Source organism: Dromaius novaehollandiae, chromosome 2 (assembly GCF_036370855.1).
Source record: "Dromaius novaehollandiae isolate bDroNov1 chromosome 2, bDroNov1.hap1, whole genome shotgun sequence".
Lineage (NCBI taxonomy): Eukaryota > Metazoa > Chordata > Aves > Casuariiformes > Dromaiidae > Dromaius > Dromaius novaehollandiae.
In genome coordinates, this window is record NC_088099.1 from 135,044,214 (window position 1) to 135,065,432 (window position 21,219).

Below are 21,219 nucleotides of genomic sequence, written 5' to 3' on the forward strand. Positions count from 1 at the left end.
TTGTCAGATGTTCAGTTATCTTGAGATAAATTCCACAGATCTTCATCAGGCAGATTGAATTCCCTAAAAGTTTTGTCTGAATAAGGGCTTGAGTATTGCGCTGCTTGTTCCTGTATGGGCAATGTTTCCATCAGGTGTTGAGCTATAGAAAGTCTCATTTCTCTGAACAAACCCGCAGAGACTTCAGGGATGCCCTAGACTACCCTTTGAGGTCATTCCTGTTACAGCTCTAGCTGTTACACTACGCTTGCACTGAATATAATCCTTTCAACCAAGTGTCCATGTTTTATCATAAAGGATGTCTTTATGTACGTGATTTAACAAAGAAGCATAAAAGCAGGCAGCAGTTTGCTACCAAGTTGAAAGTGCTCTGTAACTATTACATGAAGTAGCGCTTAAAACACATTTGTTTCATTAACATAGTGAGACCTGTAGTTTGAAGAAGGCAGAGCTTAGCTGATTTGTCAGTCCCTCCTCCCCAAATACAGGTTAAAATTTGTTATGGCTCTTGCTGCCTAATAGCGCTCTGAGTATTCTCCATGCATATATAGGCAGACTTTTTGTAACTTAGGCCCTTGTAGGAAATTCAGGAGGACTAGTGGATGGAGCTCATGGGATGTTAGTATCCCTCTTATGGATGAACTGCATTTAGCAAGTTTGTAAATTCATGATGTGATTTTATATTCAAGGGTACATCTGAGAGAATATGTAGTCAAAAATATGAGTATCCTAACTGTGAATAGCAGAGCTAAGTCTTAAGAAGAGGTATTCTACCCTCTTGCTTTGGGTATTTAGACAGGTTACATGGAGATAAACATTTATTCAGGTGTTTTCCTCCGCTTGATGCATTTATCAATTGTTGAAGAAGTCTATTTCGAGTTTTGTTGAGAAGTATGTAACAGTGGCTGGTGAAGTTATTAAGTGGCCTGAACTACAGAATTGGTAGATGGAAGAGGGAGACTTTTTTCCTGACCTTGAACAGGTTATTTGCATGGTTCCTTGGCCCTCTCAACAGCGCTTTGCTGCAAGTCAGAACAAAGGAAATTGAAGAAATATTCCATAAAAACGCACATCGCAGGTTTCTCTGGCAAAGCTTAAAAATCCAATTGAATGCTGATAGTTCATCTTCACTGTGACCTCCAAAATATTCAGCCTGTCCTTCCTGCTCTCCAAATATGATCATTTCCATCTATCAATTTCTAGGTAGATCGTTAGTAACAGTGCAGTAGTAACTGCGTATTCTGTAGGCTAACAATTTCAGCCTCTCTCAGCACAGGAGATTCATGTTCAAGTTGAAACACTTTCTAGGGAACAAATGGTATTTCCACATCTTTTTATTTTATTTTTATATATATATATATATATTTATTATAACATGTCTCCAGATTGAGGCAATTTCATGGTGGCATTCATGAAAATGAGTAATCTTTCAGGTTGTCAAGAACGAAGCCATTCAGGGCTTTGTAGGTTAAAGCCAGTATATTTTAGCATCCTTCGGAAACTGGTCACCATTCAGGGTACATCATGGAACAGTAGAGTCATGTGCTACTCAGCAGGGCATGCTGCTTCATGATGGGACTGCAGTGTCCTGAATTGGGGAGGAGCAGACCTGCACTGAAGGTTTGGTCGCTCCCCATAGTGTGAGTAGGGAACTGCTTTACTGTAGCTTTTATAAATAAGTTTTTATAAATAAGCTTTTATAATTTTACAATAAGATTCTCCACCCACCAACATACTTTTTTTCCTGCAGTGTCAAAAACTGACATTTCAGGATGATTTTTACAAGTCTGTGAACTTAAAAGGGCAATTAACATAACCACATATAAAGTCAGAGTATTTGAAAAGCACAAAAATCCTCTAAATGAAAATCCTGGGAAAATATTTAAGACTGTCTTTAAAGCAAAGAAAAATAACTGCCACACTAAAGTGATGGTATTTTTCAACCAACTAAGTAATACTAAGATGTCGTGGGGGTTATGGCTTCATTTAGCAATAGCGTGAATCCCTCAATAAGGGAGTGTCTGTATACTAATATATATATGAATATAATATCTAATGTACATTTAGAAAAATTTAGTTTTCAGTAACAGAAATCATCAGAACTAGATCAAAGCATTTTTTTTTTAATGCTATATCCATATACATCTGTGGCATTTTCTGACGTGAAAAGCTTAGGTACCTCGGTACATTGAGGTGTTCAGAACCCTGCCCTGTCTAGTCCTTGGAGGTATGCAAACATAAAGCTCTTAGACGGTGTGCAGATTGTGTATGATAATGTGCTTCCTAAGGTTGGTGAGACGGTTTGTTGTTTTTGTGTCTCTGAATTCAGAATTAAAAGCGATATGTAACGATATGTTACTGACTTAGTAACACACAGCACTTTAATCCAGTATAACGTGTGTGTATTATACAACTTTAATGTAAATGTTATGTGGCTTAGACTTGACTTTCTGGTACTATAGATTGTACCTAAGAATAAAACTGTTTTGTTTTGTCAGAATTGCTGTCTCCCTCTGGTGTATTTGCCTTTAATTGAATTCTGTTCTGTGACTTTTTTTTTTTTTCATAGAATTGTTCTCATGATTTTTCCTCCAAATGAATACAGATAGCATTGTGTTTCTGCTGTGAGTATTATACATAGCACCTCTGACTCAGCAGATCAAAAGTTATGTTTATTGAAAGCCAGAATTGATATTTTATACTTTTTTAGATCACTTAAAAATAGCTGCATGAAAAGAGATTATGCCTTTAACATGCTAATCCCCTAAGCCATTATACATCATTCTGTAGGGAATGTTGTATACTAGGCAGCTGTCTCTTACTGGAGTCCGTTTGCAAGGTTTCAGGTTATCACAGAAATATATCCATAAGCTTGAATTCTTAAGGAGAAAGGCTTCTTTAATACAATGTATAATATGTGCACTACCCAATTGCAGCCTTTTTTCCAAGAACTGCTTTATATATCAGTATTGTTTGGCCTGTTTTAAGTACTCTGGACATTTGAGACAAATTGTTGATAAAAAGTGGCATATGCAAAAACCTTCTCTGAGTGTGTGTGGGGGGGTAACAGTTCCTAATTTTAATGGAGCATATTATGTTGTGGTAACCAAATATCTGAATGGAGTGCTTTACTGATTATGTGAAAGACAGAGTAAAGAAGGGTGAGAATTTGTGTCAGATGCACTGAAGACTTTGAAGCTCATCTGAAGTGGTAGTGTCAGTTGCTAGTCTTACCCCAGTTCCTCTGCCACTTTGCGTTTTTAGCAGTTGCATTTTCTTCCTTCAGTTTTTGTAATTGTATACCAGACTGTGGAAAAGAGTCATGCAAACAAGGGAAACAGTAATACTGACTTTGCAGAAAATGCTGTAAAGTGCACAAAGTGCAGCTGAAAAATACAGTTCTATCTAATCTTTTGACTTCAGAAATCCTAGGTCTTACCTGTAAGAACAGTATGTGTTAGACTGGCAGTTGACTACAGACTGACTGCCACTTTGTACATCTGTGACTAGAATCTTTTAGTTATTAAAGATGAAGAGAAATAATTTGCATATAGTTAGATGAACTATGATGCAAAGTTTGCTGACAGAGCTTAGCAATAACCATTTTCCTTTACTTTTACAGATGCTAATTCAAAACGGTACAACATGAGAGAAATGTTTAGTTAGCTATTACTACTTGATATTCTATTCTGGCTAGTTATAGAGCTCTACTTAATGTTCTCTGACAGGTTAGACTATTTAACTTGAAGATCTGCTGCTGCCAGACTGGTGAGCTGGGACGTTACCTACTGTGATAGGCAATTGGCAAGATGTCTGAAAACATTTTGAGGCAAACTTGGCCCTGCTTGAATCTAATAGTTAGGTAAGGTTTGATACATTTCTTAGTGACATATTAAAATGCCTTTTGCAATTTGGACAAATATATTTTTGAACTGGAGAAGCGTGTTTCACATAATCTAAAAGACTTCCAGTGTCAGGTGGTATTAGTTCCTTCAGTCGAAGTATGGTTCATTCTTTTGTTGCCCGAGTAGTCTATGAAGAAGTACAACCATAGCACAACATGTTGTGGTGTTGATCACTTACATATACAGCCATCCGCAAGCAACAGTGCAATAATGAGAGACAGGGAGTATATGCGAAAGAAAATAGCATGTGGGAACAAGTAACATGAAACATTGTAGGGCTCACACTGAGTATACGATAACAGTGCAAAGAAGGTTATGCTAACTGTTCTGTTGTAAGGCTGTGTGCTAGTTGTATGTGAAGATACTTCCTAAATATTGCATATAGATTATATTAATAATTATAATATTTGCGACAAGAAGCTTTACGTTTCAGCAGAACAAAGTACTGCATGGAAGTAACTATGTTAATTTTTATGTACATTGTTTTTAAATAGACTGTGGAATAAGATTGTGTTCCAAACAGTTGCAGTTTAAAATCCTGAAAAGGAAGGAATTGTAAATTGTTTTGTTCTGAAGCTGTATACCCAATCTTCCTGGCAGATAGGATACTTCATTCTTCTAAGGCTATCTTTTCACTGAGTAATTAGCAGGAGTTACCTACATTTGAACTAATTCCTGAAGTTAGCCTAACTTGGGTGAAAACGATAATGCTGAAAAACAGTACATAAATCACTTTGTGGAGCTGGGTTGTTAACTGCATTAGTAAAAAAATATGTTCTTTGACTCACCAGTTTAAATTAAAAAAAATAAATAAAACACCTAGAGAGTTTTGTGTGTGATTAGGATAGGGCATTACTCAATTTGTATGTATGGCCAGTGCAGAAACGAAGAATGTCTCTAAATTCAGCAAGTGGTGTGTGTTGCTCTAAAGGCAGCAAGTGACTCATGTGACTGTCTTAGCAGCTGGGCAGCAAGATTAGAGAGCCACTATGTACACATTCCCTTACTGAGGGGTCCAAGCTATTGCTAAATGAAGTTGTACTACAGCCAACAACCGAATAACTGGCATAAGAAAATATAGTAAATAAGTGTGTCATCAGGTTGGTGCGGTACTTATTTTAGACGGTCTTTAAAGTGGAAAAAAAAATACCTTTTTCAGTATTTGTATTTAGCAGATTTTTGTCCTTTTTCAAACAGTCTAACATTGTATGTGGTTACATATTAATTGTCCCTTTAAATATGCAGACTTGTAAAAATCATCCTGAAATGGCTGTTTCTGGCACTGCAGAAAAAAATGAAAATGTTAGTGAGTGAAGAATCTTATTCCAAAAAATTCATTTATTTGTAGAAGTACTAAAAATGTGTTTGTATCATGAAGTATTTTGATTTGAACTGAAATTGGCAAAGCATATACTTCTTGGTCACTTGCTAGTTTGAAGACTTATTCATGATGTTATTCCTCATGTATTTCCTAATTGTAAGAATTTATGAAGTTTGTTCCAAATTGTCTTTAAGTTTTCCTGGCATGCCAGTATAGATTAGAGGAATATGTATTTTTTTTTTCTGAATTTCCATAATCTATTTTTTTTTACTCAGATACCTGCCTTTCTTAAGAAAGTTGCTGAACACTTATGAATGCTTTGTCCTTTATATTTTCAGCTACAGATAGATATTTAAACTAGTAGTTATGAATCTAAACTCAAAACTGTCACCCTGTCACATATCTCTGTGGAAGAAAACTTCGTAAGAACTTTCAATCCTGAGGACCGAAGGACGTGAGCTTGACTGTTGCAATCAAGTAAATTGATACAGAAATCAAGAAGAGATGAATGTGGAGTTCCTTGGTGCTATTTTTAGTGTCAACTTTCAGACCAGAATTATGCTTTAAAGATGAGAATGTATTTACTGAAGAAGAGTTTTTATATTTAAAAAGACAAGGCAGACAGGAGGTCAAGCCCTTGATAAATTCATTATAGTGAAAGAATACGAGAAGAGTGTGTGTTCCTAGCATTACTCACTGTGTCCTACTGCCCTCAAAAAGATTAAACAGTTTGTTTTTCTTTTTGTCTGCTTCAGGGTCTCTGGATTTCTACTTTCTCTCTTTTGCTGTCTAGTAATGACTTGTTTCCTGTATTGTTAATCTCTTTCATGTTTATTCCAAGTTTGTGCAGCTTTCCTTACTAAGAGTTTTCATTTATATCCCTAAGATAAAAAGGATAACATAAAGTAGGGTTGTCTGAAATTGTCAGTGCATCTGAAAACTACCCTCTCAGAATGAACCAATATTTTAATAACATTATAAAAACATCTTGTTAATCCATCCCTTTTTTTTGTGTATTTTTAATATTTCTTTGTAATTGTCTGCTATTTATTAGTATTTTAAAATCTTTGATTCATAGGAATTCTTCCATTTTTTAATTTTTTTTGGTTCACTGTTTTCTGAATCTTTCCTTACTACTTTTTTAATATGTACTATTTTTGTGTACCAAATTGCTTTTCTTTTTTCCTACTCTGCTTTCGTCATTTTTCAGTCACACATCAGTTCCAGTCACACACCAGTTGCAAAAGAAAAATGTTTGCGTTCTTATTTCTGCACTGCTTAGTCTGATGGCGCTGTGTGACATAGGAGTACTAGGCAGCAAAGAGATTCTTGTATATTGATAAGTAGCTTGTAGATAAGGTGCTAGCAGATTGTGACCAAAGATATACCTGCAGAATTTATTGGTCCTGTGAAACCAGTAGCTGCTTGTGTGCTTCAGTGGATTCTTGTGTGCTCTTCTTAATGCTTCTCTTGAATTTAAACAACAAAAATGTCCATCTCTCGAAAAAGCTTCAGGTGCTGGGTTTTGGTGCTCTGTGTTGTATGCAACAGCCGTTTCTGGGGCTTTGACCTCTCTGGCACAGCGGAGGAACGTCCACGGCGTGTGCTGAGCCGCTTTCCTTGCTTCTTCAGCACGCTCTGTTCAGAGCACCTTTTGCACAGCTGGGAGAATAATACACAAACAGCTGTCCTGAGAGAATATTTGTGTGAACTTGGGACTGTCTTGTTTATTTGTTTGTACATTTCAGAATTATGTCCAAAATTTTTGAGCCCACAACTTTTGAGCCACAAATTTGTGCTGCTAATCCCCACTGAACTAAAGGGGAAGTGTCGTCTCATGGTTGCTACAGAAGAATGCTCTTAAGCTACACGTTAGCCAAAAGTATAGTATTTTCTTTAATGAATTTGATTTGCAAATGGCTAAAGGGAAACAGCCAGCGAATAAGAATATCTCATACTTGTGTGAGATTGTCTGCTTTAAGCTGTCATATTTAAGAAAGATAGGAATAGGGAAGTATGAAATGAATGGGCAATATCTTGCTTAATACAGTCCTTTTCTGCCCTGCTCCCCGTGCCACTCCGTTCTTGAGGGGGTAGTCATCACTGTGTTTCCATCTTAGGGCTGTTAAAAACCATGGATATTCTGAAGGAAGTTGAGGGGCTGCTTGTGAGGCTGGTTCTGTCCTTCTCAGGAGAACTTTGTGAGTGTTTTTGTGATGGTGTGTGCCACCTGCCCAGTATGCTTTCTTTGACAGGAAGACCTACAGCTGAGAAGAAGAAAAAAAAATGGTTTGGGAAGAAGTTGCCAGCTGTTTTTGAAAAGCTCATCCTGTGCTCTTTGACAGCATTTCTAAGGGCTAGAGCTGCAATCTCACCACTTTCCTTGCACCAGCAGAGATGTGGCAAATTGGTTGAAAGTAATAAGCTGATCTGAAGAGACTCTTTAGCTCTTCAGTTTCAGTTGTGATCGTGGTATCTGATCCTTTTAAGGAGTGATGAGCTTCCCAGTGATGAGAGAATTTCGGTAGCTGCCTTTGAAAAAAGAGAAATCTTGGTTGTGGTATCCTCTGAGAAAGCAAGCCTTCTGGGGCAAGCTTAAAAATAAAGCCTAGGAAGGATTGGGGCCTAGATAACTGAAGCACTCTTCTCCAGTAACTATAGATACTGTGGTCTTTCACAGGAGAGCAGTGGACAGGAAGAATGTTTGTTTCTAAGCAGTGATGACCGTGTAAGAATAAATAGAACTAAAGGAGGCCTTAGGAGTTGTGTTGCTTTGTTCATGTCTTTAAAAAAAAATAGTATCCATTTTTAGGATTCAGTGTACTAGAGCCTGAAAAAGAAAACACAGCAGGCATTTGTCCCCTGACAAGCTTACAGTGTTACTTTGAGAAAAAGAACACGGGAGGCATTGGCGGGGGGGGGGGGGAGGGGGGGGGGATGAAGTTGAAATGCTTACAGTTACATATACGCATGCTGTTTAATTTTGGGTGTTAATTTAGCAGCAGTGGCTGACACTGCTGCTGTTGTATGAAATAGTAAAATCAACTGTCCTTCACTTAGGCAAAGCCAAATTATATTACTCTTAATCATTGCCATGTGCACTCCTAGGCTATCCTGCTTTTCAGGCCCTAGATCACTGAAGGAAAATACAGAGTGGGATGCTAGTTCTCAGAGCTGTATGCATCCTGCAGATGGGAGTTCATAAGCCAGTTTGCTGGCTGGAAACTTATACATGGATCTTGACAATGGAACATATTTATACAGAGTTCTGGTATGCTCTCTAGTATGTTTGATGTTTTGCCTCAGGCTCTGGATACTTTGAGAAATCCTGCCCTTCAGCCAGTCTGTACCCTTGTGAAATACCTAGTTGCTTGTACATGGTTTCTGGCTCTTGTGATGGAGAGACACTACTTGTCCAGCGTACATCATAGCATTTGTACCATAGGCACTTCAATAGCAAAACAGGAGAGCCTGCAGTGCGTGCAAATAAAATGCAGCATGAAAGCAAAGTAAATGGCTCTTGTGGTTTTCTCAGGGTTGTTTTTTAAGAATCAAGTTTCTGTGGCATTTTTCAGGAGAACCTGTTTTGAGATTACTAGGCCTAGTTTTTCAAAACTATTGTCTTTATAATCCATTTAGAACACAGCTTTCACTGACTTCCACTGCAACTGCCTACATTAAGCATTTCAGCAAATCCCTCCGTGTAGACCCATGCCAAGGACCCAGAAAGTTAACGGCTGCTTCTGCAGTGTTTAGTTTGAATGACATAGAGAATCTCTAGTTGAAGCTGAGAAGAATCCAGTTCTCTAGGACAGCATTCAGTTATCTGACACAAAAGGTTAGTTTCTGAACGAGAAAAGAGGTTGCAGAAGAGGCAGCCAAGAATTGGCCAAATTTGGGTAGATTTCACAAGAATGACAGCTCTGCCACCTTTCCCATCTAATTTCAAGTCTCCATCCTGAAGGACAGGGGTTCAGAACTCTACTACGACAGATCTGCCAGAATTTTTCAGCACAAACTAAACTTTTTTTTTTAACCTTAGACGTTATTTTTTGAAATGGCTGTAAGACATTATTTTTTGAAATGGCTGTAATATTTTGAATGAATAAAAGTAAAGAAAGCACTGAAGCAGACACTAACTTGTAAAATTTCAGCCCAAGTGATGGCAGTTTGGCAAAGTTATAAGTTTTCTTATGTAAAGAAGATTGTCTTTCAATGGCAAGTGTCAGGCAGCAAAACAAAATGTGATACTACTAATTCTGCTGGTAGTAAAATATTCTGGGTTTCAGTTAGCGTTTGAACCTACTGCTAGCAGTGTCAGTTCTTGTGTAAATTAACACAGGAATTATTTTCCTGCTTCAAAATCAAGGGTTGATAGAGAACCATTATTTCAGGTCTTATCAATCCAATTGAGGCCCAAGATGAAAAATACTGTATTTAATCAACCTGATAAATGCTGATCAAATTCTATGCGTGTGTGTTTTGTTTTGTTTTGTTTTTAAATAATCACAGTTATACTTGTGTGCATATCGAAGTCTTATATTCTGTTTCTGATAGTCACAAAAACAAACCTGTAGTGAAAGACACAGGAGCAGGGCAAGTATGTAGTGACAGTTTTCCCGGACTAATCTACCAGTCTCCAAAAGTTTGCTGGTCGAGGGTTTTCTGAACCAGACACGGTGTTTCTGTGCTTGCTAATCCTTAGTAGACTTTTTCCATGAACTTTCCCAGTGACCTCTTGAGCCTTTGTAAGCCTCCAAGTGTCTAAACACCCTGTCACAAGAAGTTCTACAGCATAAAGATGTGAAGATCCAGCATCTTTTCTTCTTGAACTTGCATTCTGGTAATTTCATTTGATGACTCCAGTTCTTTTATTGGAGGAGGCAGTTACTACCAGTCTGTTCACCTTCATCTGTCAGTCTCTACCCGCTTTAATGCAGGTATACTGGCATTTTAGCAATCTCCGTTATCTACATGTTATTGTTTCCTTCAAAGAACTGCACTTGCTTTGTGGAGCTTGGCTTCCTTGTCCAAAAGTTTAGTTGTCTCTTCACTAATGTCATATTTTATTCATATGTCCCCTCCCATTTTTATTAACGTTTCTAATGATTTGCCTGATGAGGATGTCAGGCTTACTGTTCTGTAGTTCTTAATGAATGTTGGGAATTGTTAGAAAAGGAGTAAAAACAGGCAACAATCCATGGTGTGTCAGCGTCTTGAATACCATAAGTAGTTCTGGTCTTATCTTGTCATAGGAGATGTATCTAAAATGGAGAAAATACCGGACAAGGTGATAAATATGATCAAAGTAGTGAAACACCTTCCATTCAAGGAAGGCCTAAGTAGACTTAGACCTTTTAGCTTGGAGAAGATACTACAAAGGGAAAATTCCTACAAGTTTCATATTTTAGACAGGTGATCATAGAGGAATCATGAGCAGTATAGATGGGATGAATGAGGAACAAAATCATTCACTGAGGGGAAGGAGAAATAGCAGGTGACAGATTCAAAACAAGCTAAAAGAAAGTGATTATTAATAAAATGTGTAATGAAGCTGTGGAACTCCTTGCCATGGGCTATTAAATCCATCTGGCTCAGGAAATACCTAAACTACAAATGGTGATACTTCCCCAAAATACCACACGCTTGCCCTGTCGTACACTTCTTCCTTGTGATCTGCTGTTGACTATTGCTGGAGCGAGGATGCTGGGTGGATGGACTTCTGGTCTGCCCCGGTGGGACCATTGCTGTGGTCTGATGAGAATTCAGGGACTCAGTCACTGCCACTGAGCCAAATGCCTGGCTGTCATAGGCAACCGTATCTGCCTGTTTGTAAACTTGCATAGATCCACTTGCAAATTACATTTTTCTGCTCTTCACATCCCTATCTTTTGGCATGTGCACTTAAAAGCAAAGATGTTTTTGGTTCGGAACCCTTTTAATTTCCAGCCTAAACTCACTCATAGTAAACTTCCATATTTTCTTCATGCCGACCCTGCTAGTTTCCTCTCTGGTGTATTTATTAAGACCTTTTGTGACTTTTGTCAGCTGTTTTGTTGTGATACACCAAATACATTTTTTGTGAATATGTATTACCGGATTTATACAGGGTGTTTTCAGCAAGATCTTGCTAGTCTGCCATAATGGCATCTCTGTGTTCCCTTCTGCACTGGAAATACAGTTGCTTTTTTGAATCATCATATTTTGTTCTTTTCTCAGCCAGCTTTCATTAGTGACTTATATTAGCTGCTCATAGAATGATTATACATAGATTTTCTCCTTCTCTATTACTTCCAAGTGATGATGCTTCACCTTTCAGCAGAAATTATTGTCTCTAGGTGGGCTACCCTGTCCTTTATTGTTACTATCCATCCCATTTCTGTTGCAGCTGTCCTTGGCATTTGTCAGTTTTTCCTGTAGGTTGTTTCAGTCTGTGCCGTACTGCTGATGCCTTCTAGTTTTGTATTTTCCACAGATTTTGTACTGTTCTCTTAAGGGCATAAAAAATTTCATAAGTGAAAATACTGAATCAAAAAAGACTGAAGACTGATCTTGGCAAAACTCCAAAAATAACATCCTTCCACCTTTCAGAAAGAAATCTGTTCTCATCTCTTCTTCAGCTGCTGCTTTTCCTGCCTTATGGTTCTTGAACTAACCCCTGTCATCTCAGCTCAACAAACTACTTCTCATGTGGTAGTATATCATGTTTCTTACTGAGTTAGACTAGAATTGTTGTGCTGCTTTTGTCTAAAGAATATGCTTTCATGTCAAAGAAAGGAGTTAGATGTTTGACACAGTTCAACTCTTAAAAATCAGTTATGTTTTATTCTATTTGCTCTTTACCTTCATGTTTTCATTCTTTCATTCTTTTGTACTCCAAGCCTTAGGCCATGCTATCATAATGTACTGTATGTCCAGATCACTTTTCCCACCTTTCTTTAATATTGAATTAAGGCAAAATATTTATTTGGATTTGATGCTGTTCTGAGACTCTTCAGTCTCATCACATGGCAGCTGTGCTTCCTGTTAAATCAGAAGATAGTTCTATTATTTATATATGAAAGGTAATGGTAATTGCTGTGGGAGCAGTGAATTGAAACAGTTGCCCACTGCATCTCTTTGTTGTTAATGATTATTCATTGTATTTGGTAGACTTAGTTCTGACCAAGCTTATTTTATTCAATAAAATATTCGTGCTTCCAATAAAATGAGTTTAGTCATTTAATACCATTGTCACCCTTGGTAAGGTGGGGGCATCTCGCAGTGCCATGCGCTCCGCAATAGTTAGTCCGTTGTGCCCACTCTGCTCGGCGAGGACTGTACCCTTGTCCTGCTCTCGGCTGTTGTGTGCGCAAGCCAGAAGTGATGCCAAGTCTGTTTCTGTTTAACAGGTACTAACGTTTCTGCTCTTCCTGACACTGGACTGACACGCAAGGTGGTCAATGACAAGAGACCATAGAAAATCCATAGGTGTGGTTTCTTGATGATTTACACTTTGAGTTAGGGCTGCAGTAGGCCTTGTGCTTCCCTTCACCTGAGATGGCTCTTCTCTGCCTCTTCTCTCATTCTGGCACCGGGCCACTTCGAAGACCTAGGCTGCGTGCAAACAAACCACATTTTTTGTAGGGTTAAGTCTTGACTGCTTTAGCTTTCCAACCTGGTATGCAGTGTGGTCAGACGAGTGCCAGTGTGAGAAGCAAAGGGAGGAGAGAGGAAGCACTAGAGCTTAGTTTAAACTGATTGAACGTGGAAGCACCTCCAAAATAACTACGTTCTTGTCAGCCCATGCTCTGGGCTGATAATGTGTCCACATCCAATCCAAAAGTGTCAGCCAAGGTGCTATGCCAGAGGTAGCGCACCCTGCCGCGGAGCTGGTTGTGTTAGCTTGACCCTGCTTTCACTGCAGAGCCCGGCCTCGAGCTGAGCAGTGGCTTGCACCCAGGCAGCTTGGGGTGGTGGCACGGCCCGTTTGCCTCTGCCCAGCGGTTGACCTACGGTAAATAAGACACTCGCTTTACGTGGAGTTAGCTAGTTGTGGAGATAGCTGTTTGGCTTTTGCTTTGGGGACTGGATCCAGAGAGTAGCTGCTGAAGCTGCTTGCAAAGTGAGCTGTCAGATCTGGTGAGAAATCAGATGAGGTTAACTTCCGCCAATTATCTGTGCCGTATCTAGATCCATGACGAGTGATTCTTCAATGTTTAAAGGAAAAAAAAACAAAAAGCAAAAACAGTGTGGTCTCACAGTGCTGGTTTCTGTAGCCCTGTAATTAAAGTGAAGCATAAATATGAGCCCTCTTCTTTGCAAGTACAAGATTTTTGGGGAAAAAACAAAGTTTTTGTGACAACTGTGGTAGCAGTGAGAGTAAAATACACAGGGCTGACCTATTCTGAGCTCCTCTTTGGGATACAGACTCCTCCAGAAGCACCTCCCTGCTTTGGTAAGCTAATGATTTTAGAAAGGGACATGTTGAAATCATCAGGCCTCTGTACCTATTCTTGTCAGCATTGAGCCTTTTTTCTTAGCCATTCTATCCCATCATCTTAACTCTTTTTGACCAGTTTGTACCCATCCCATTAGCAGATGTTTCCCCCAGCACTAGTCATGGTTGCAGCTCGGGCTAATTGGCTGTGCTGGGAGAAAACAGTATGTTTGGGGAGGCTGGCAGAAGATCATCGTCACTATGGGCCAGAAATAAGTGAAGTGTGTGTGGTCAGTAATACATAACAAGTGCGGTTTAGTAAGATGAGCTTCCAGCTCTCTCTGCAGGAGAAGGGGATGCATACCTTTCTTTACTTCTGCAGACTTCTGTGATATGATAGGGGCAGGAAAGAAATTCAGTTTCTACGGCCAAGTTGCTATGTGTTACTTTCTCATGTGTTCTTAATGATAGCAGGCTTGGGTGGGTGCCGCGCTGTCAGACTTCGTTATCCAGTATCAGCTGTTCGTGAATCCTTACCTCGTGTTTACAATTCTTGCAAGCATTTCTTTCTTTTTTTTTCCTAAAGAATGTTTGTGTGCTTACAAACAGTGACGGCATGGGCCTGGGTCTCCCCATCTCCCTTGCCTGCCCTCTGCTATTCCGAGTTGAGTGTGCAGGACCGATGCAGTTTGAAATTTGTGGTTGTAACATTATCTGTTACGGGTTAAAAATCCTACTGAAACAAGTGGTGTACATCGCACTGGATCTACTTCAGATATGTCTGTTGCTTTGTGCAAGTTAGACCAAGTTTTTTAAAGGATTAGTAGATATTATATTTTAAGAGATTGGTTAGCAGCAGGAAATAAGGCTGCCAGTGAAAATTTTCTTGAAGAGTCCAAATGCAAAGATCTTGTATTAAAATTTATCCAGTTGTTCAGCTTTTCTTAACAGAAAGTTCATAGGTCATAGAAACAAGTGCTATATGAAATTTCAAACTGGGTGGTAACTGGCTTTTAGAGAAAAATGGTAATATACCCCATTTTAGAAGGCAACACTGTTATTTATTTACTGTTCTGCGCTGTCAAGATATGCCCCTATTAGTTTTTATTCATCTGTATACCAAACTGTTTGGGTTTTTATTTTGTTTATTTTTTATCTGTAGAAGCCAGGACAGTCTTATGAGGATTTCATTCCCCTTTTTTTTCTGGATGCTTTCTATTTCTAGATTCATTCTTTTCTTTTTTCCTAAGAAAAGGTGACCATAACAAAATTGTAAATAATCCCCTCTGTATTCAAATATGTTGAACAGTGAATGTTGCCTTGCACCGTTAACACTGCCACCGTGTTTCTGCTTTGCTTCCTTTATCTATTTAGACCCTCTCTTCTTCTTCACAGTATTCTCTGGTTTTAACCAACTTTATCTTCCAGAAAAAATGGCAGGGAGCAGGGTGAGGGGGAGAGATTTCTTTCTTATAATTGTCCAGTTAAGAGAGCCTTGCTGTTCATAATCCACCTATAATTTGTCTGTTTCCTCTTCCTTGCTTTTCTTTTGCCCCGTCCCATCATCTGCTCATCTTCATCCCCATCCCTCCTGCCTCCGTGATCTTGGTTTGATTTTGGAAGAAGCTGGAGGCTGGTTAGTTGCCAGAAGAGCTCAGTTATTACTTACACAGGGAAACTTCATCCTGTCCAACAAGAATGCTATTCGTAGCCTTCAGGGCTATATCTAAAGGGCACAGAGTTTCCACTCAAAATTTAAGTGATTAGATTATGTATACATATTTGTTGTGACTTGGCAGGTATCCCAGTGCCCGAAGTCTTAAAACATATACTCACCTATACTCAAGGCAAGCTTGACTGCGTGTTTCAAAAGATGCTCTGGAGAGATGGGAGACTGCTACCTGGAGTTCACAAAAATGTTATCCTCCGTAGATCTGATATGGCATAGGAATTCAAACTACTGTTCTGTCTAGTCCTGTATGTTGTCTTGATACTAGCTGCTATCAGATGCTTCAGTAGTCAGTTTGGCTATAAGACACAGGGGAGAAAATCCTGTCTTAACTTTCTGTCGGTTTGGATTTTGTCTTGGAAGAAGAGGGTTTGTCTTATTTTTCTGAAGCCGTCTTAGAATCATATTATAATTCTAGATGATCCATTTATGTGTATGTGTTGTCTGTGTAACTGTGTCTGTTGTCTTCTGGCAGTAAATCTCACAGGCAAATAGCTTGCTGTTAAAAAATAAAGCATTTGTGTTTATTAGTTTGAGATTTGCTATACTGTGATTTGATTGAATGTCTCTCAGTCTTGTAAGAACAGAATAAATGATGTGACCAATTTACCCTTCTGCTGATTATTTTAATAGTATTATCTTGTGTACTTAAAAAAAAAAAAAAAAAAGACAATGCCAAAATTCAGGTGCTGTAGATAATGTTGGAGGGAGTCCTGTAGTTAAAACAGCTGTATTTTATGAAATTCTGTTTGATATGGCACTTTTCCTTATAAGGTCCAATGACCAATTGTTTTGATTATTTAGAGGGAAAAAATTCCATGAGAACTGTTACCAAAAATGACTAACTTGGCATTAGTGATCTGTCGCTCTCTTACAGCATTTGATGCAATACTGAAGTTAATCAAGATAGCTGAAATACGCAGTTAGCCACTAAGCACTTCAGCTGATCAGTGATCTTCAGATTCATATGTGACCTGTTTATTACATTTTCCTGCAAATTGCTAGTGATATCTCTGAATAAATACTGGTTTTGTTTGTAGTGGTGTCTTCTGGACATCCACTCGTTTGTAAATAAGGAACAGCCTCTATATCTAATAGAAAGCTTGAACACTTAATTCACAGTGCACGATGACCTGTGGACTTTTGCAGTAAAGAGCTGAAGCGATTGCTCAGGTCTTGTCGTTAGAGCGGTGAAATCTTTGCAGGAGGATTGTAACGCTGTGCTTGCTGACGGACGGTGGAGAATCTGCAATAGCCGAGTGGGTAGAGCTGCGTGTCAGAAACCAGGGATTGTCCTGTCAGATTGCAAGAGAAGAGAATATTTGGCAGGGAGGCAGACGGGATGTAGCTAAGTGGTTTTGCCTCTTTATTTAAGCAAGGATTGGGAGTTGATAAAAATACACTAGCTGATGTGCGGTAGATAATAGCTCCTTTTGCTCAGAATTACAGAGGAGAATGTGAGAGAGATGGGACCAGCATTTAGTAGATCTGAAAATGTATGTTCACCTGACCTATTCTTTTGGCATCTCAGTGGCTTAGAGAAGACACACTTGAAAACAGCTACTGCAGTTGCCAAAAACATTTGTTATCTATTAGAGTAGTCTTTTAAAGTCAGAAGTTGACAAGTAACCTGTTGTGTTTTGGTTTTTTTTAACCTTCTGCATGATATTCTTCCTGTATGTTGAAAGAAGGATTTCTCCTAATGAAAGAAACTGCATGAAAAATTTACTGCATTTTCTTGTTTTACATCTTTTTTGCTTTTCTAAGTATGGAAGCATAGTATTCACTCAAGCAAATAGTAGGTAGACTTGTTTCTTTGTAACCTTAAAAGGGTGACCCTAAAAAGTGGAAAAAAAGGTCTAGACTGTTGATCACTGGGAATTAATAACAAAAGCAACTTACTATGGCTTTGTTCATGGTATGATGTTACTTTGAAAAACTGTCGGTCCTCTTATGGCATCTTGGGTCCTTGCTGAACTTGATTCTCAAGGGTGTATTAAAAAAGACTACTTACTACAGTAAGCGCAGCAAATGCAGTAAATGCATTTTGCCATGTTTTAATTTACACCCTAAGGTTTCTGTGAGTTAATGTGCTATGGTAGACTTTCTGCACTATATTTCTTTGTACCTGGCGCACTATCTATGTTCTTCATTACTCCAGGATCATGTTGGCTGGAGGTAAATGGTATATAAGTGTTGGCAGGCAGCCAAGAGTGCTCTTCTTTATGATGGTGGTCATAAGCAAGTTGGTCATAATGAGTTATTACAATTATGAAGAGTCTGTAAAGGCCACACACCTCTGATTCATGTATGTCTGACCCTACCCAGATAAGAATCATTACAGGACGGACTTTTACAGGTCACTGCTCGTATAAAAGAAGGTGAAAGCACACCTAAATCTGGCCCCAGGGATGAATCAACACAAAGGACCATAAAGGAAGTATCAGAAGACCGAGAAACACAGCAGGATTCTTGAGCAGCGTCATAAATTCTCTGGACTGTGGTTTTGCAAATGACATTGCCACCAAATCCAGGAATGTGATTTTTTTCGGATAGTGCACAGTGCCACAGCAGGACCCCAAGATAAGCATGCGAATGCCCAGCAGATAAAGCTCAGTAGCATCACCACTGCCATGCAGTCTGACCGGGCCGGGGCCTGGGGCTGCAGGACACGCTGTGGCTCATCAGGTGGGAGCCATACCCAGGAAGTAACTACAGAATCCTGCAGAGGCTGGAGAAAGAAACCGATCCAGTAAGTATTGCATGCTCAATTGCACAATAATTTCACAGCAGGATTTAAGCTACTTTTTCTGGGGTAGGGCTCCCTGGCTCACATAGTGGCTCTTCCACTTGCCATTGAACTCAGCAGTCCTCTAGCTTAGATCAGACACCTATTTATTTTAGTATTAGTTTTGGGCCTCTTGTCGACACATATACACTGTCACTTACTGGCCATCTCCAAACTTCTGCGCTCCAGCTACCACCCCTACGTGCCTTCATTTCCCTTACCCTGTCATCCAGAACGTAACAAATTTTACTGCTGATATCCCACTTTGCCACCCCACCCCACCCCAAATTCTTGGTGTCAAATCCAGTAAATTCTGTTCAATCTTCACTGGGCTAATCTTGTCTAATTATGAATCCTGGTTTACTGAAGGACATCTTGAAGTCTGCTGTGTCAGCTCCTTTGTACCTCCATTTCTTTCCCTCCTTCCCCTCACTATCTGCACACTCTATCTTCTGTGTAAGAGATCCATCCCATGGGGGATGGCCGTGGGTTCTCCTCACTGCATAAGTCTTTGCAGCTCCATCCCAGGGCTACCTTGCCCTATTTGATAAGCCTGGAGTTCTCTACACAGAGCAAAGTGACCCTGCTGATGGTGCTGATGCAGCCACTGAGCACCTTGCCCTCTCCTCGCCTTCCCTGGGGAGCCCCAGAGCTGCAGAGAAGGTACAGAGCTGGGAGGAGAAAGCAGCCCTGCCCAACCAGCTAGCCATTGCAAGGATCACGCATGTCCTAACTGAGCCACAGCGGTGCTACAGCTTACGTCTAAGCTCCCCCTTTTCTCAAAGAAAGTGCTGTGCCCCTCACAGGGTGCAAGAGGAAGAGAATTTGGAGAGTAGAGAGAAATGTGTGTACTGAGGGAGGCACAGATGTAGAGGACAGATGGAGTTACATGGGACTCTTCATGTTTCTTCCTCCTGCTTCTGCCTGCACCCCTCGTCCCTGCCCTCTGCCCATGTGGTTGGTCCTTCAGTTCAAGAAATACAAATTTAACCTCCTCCCAGGGTCATCTGTGACATTTGTGCTGTTGACATAAGGCTCTGTGGTTTTCTCTCTTCAGTATCTGACCCTGCAAATACCACAACTCTTGGCCACACTTCTTCACGCTCGTGCCTTTTTTAGATTGGAGTTTTTTTACTCTTGTTCCCCACTAAGTTGAAATGGCATCCTTTTCATCAGTCTCATCTTAAAGCTTTAACACTTTATTTCTTTGCAATGCCAGTCCCAAACATGAGTTACACTTTTCTGCCTACTTTCTCAGCTGTTTGGTCTCCTCTCATTTCCTCTTCACCAATTGCACTCTTCCCCAGCTTTGGCTGTGCTGCCCCCTGCTCCAGACCTTGGTCGTGCATGGGGTGTTTCTAAATCTTAATGCAGTTTCAGATGTAAAAGCATGCTCAAATTTTTGCTGAGATTGAATCTCAGACTGCTCTGCTATTTTAAAATTTTATAGTGGGCTTGTGTATATAGAACAACTACTACAGGATTTTCTTAATTTTGCAATATGTTTTGCAGTAGAAGCCAGAATATGGGTGAAAAGGGAGTGTGTGTGTGCATGTGTGTGTGGGGGAGATTTGACACAAAAATTGAAAGGTAAAGCAGTTTGGGGTTTTTTTTTGTTATTTTTTTTTGGGGGGGTGGGGGCTTTTTTCTTGAGGAAATGTTCATCTAGCACTCTTAGACTAAGCTCGTTGATAGCCTTGCAGTGTGTTATCCCAATTTGCCTGTTGTCTTTATAAACAAGGCCCTTGTATCTCCCAGAAATTTGACAGATTAATACCCTCCAGCATAAGGAGCTGCAATTACCAATGTAATGCCTTGTAACTTTTTTCTTTAGGGGAAAAAACCTAACCTTTATGTTTAAATGCTGATCCAACTGTGTCCTACCATTTCAAGTTTTAAAACAATAGCAACCAGCTCACCCTGTAATGTACTTCTCGGAAAAACCTATAACAATATATGTAGTATATGAAAGCAATTTGAAAAGCATCTTGCATTTTTGAAGGGAACACAGTGAAAAGAAAACTTAGGAGGAAAGAATTTGAATGTGGTGATGAGGGAAACTAAGTGGCATTTTTAAAATAGAGTTTGTAAGGAGTGGGCTGACTAGTAACATTTATTTTTTCTCATTTCTCTTAGCACATATAATGATGCAGCCCATATGAAGAGGGGAATTATTAGCTAAAAGACATCTGTCAGATTTCAGAAGATAAACAAAAGGTGGATCTGAATCTTGAAACTGTCAGCTCAGCTCAGGAGGAGGCTGCAAAGGCAGAGTTGTGAAAAGAGGGTTTCCTGGAGATTCCCAGAAGATTGAAATGGATTATGTGATCCTAGAAGGAGACAAGAAGCAGGCAATACAAAGGTGCTAAACAGTTGGTCAAGCACTTTTCCCCTACTTTCAACACCTTGAAAAATGTAAAAGACCTTTCATATTGAGACCACTGTTTCACCTGAGCTAATCAGAAATGTTTCCTCACAGTATTCAGGATCTTGCACACAGCATCTAGAGGAGCACTCCTTGCACTGCCTACTTTGTTTTTGTAGCTATTATTTTTTCATTGAAAAAGCACCATCAACTAAATCAGTAAATAAATCAATTTCCTAAATGCCTGTCTGAAAAATGAATTCAACACACAAATATTGTAATACTCATCTCTTCACAACGTTTTAAAAATAAAATTAAACTGAAACATACCTTTATTTTGGTTGCAAATTTTTCGTTATTGCAGAGCTACTTTCCCTCAGTGTAAAAAAGAGCTCATGCGTCTTGTTGGAAAGCACTTTAAAGAAATACATTCTCTAGGACTCAAAAAAGCATCTCCATTTCATGTTTCCATCTGCCCTGCAGGATTTTTTCCCATAACGTGCATGAAACGTTGATGCATACCGTACAGTCATAAGACCATATTTTTATTCCATCCTTTTTGTCACCATCTTCCTTCCACCTTTCTGGAATCCTGCCACACTGGCAGTCTGCAGCTGTTCAAGGCAAAGTCTTGCATATGTTTTTCTCCTATCATTTAGTGCAGGTTTATAAATCAGGGAAGCAGAGGCTAA

At 39.4% G+C, this 21,219-nt stretch overlaps 1 protein-coding gene across 13 annotated transcripts in view; it reads left to right on the top strand.

Moving 5' to 3' along the window:
* PLAG1 (PLAG1 zinc finger) overlaps positions 1 to 21,219 on the top strand; it is a 73,419-nt gene that overhangs the window by 9,277 nt on the left and 42,923 nt on the right. For 3 of the 13 annotated variants that reach the window (XM_064507518.1, XM_064507524.1, XM_064507520.1), the window contains exon 2: positions 17,734 to 18,126. The exons of 8 other annotated variants lie outside the window; for them this stretch is intronic. The gene's annotated coding sequence lies outside the window, so the exon portion shown is untranslated. Of the gene's footprint in view, positions 1 to 17,702; positions 18,127 to 20,298; positions 20,857 to 21,219 lie in introns of those variants that run through there. 2 more of the 13 variants (XR_010387961.1, XM_064507519.1) reach the window with 2 other exon arrangements.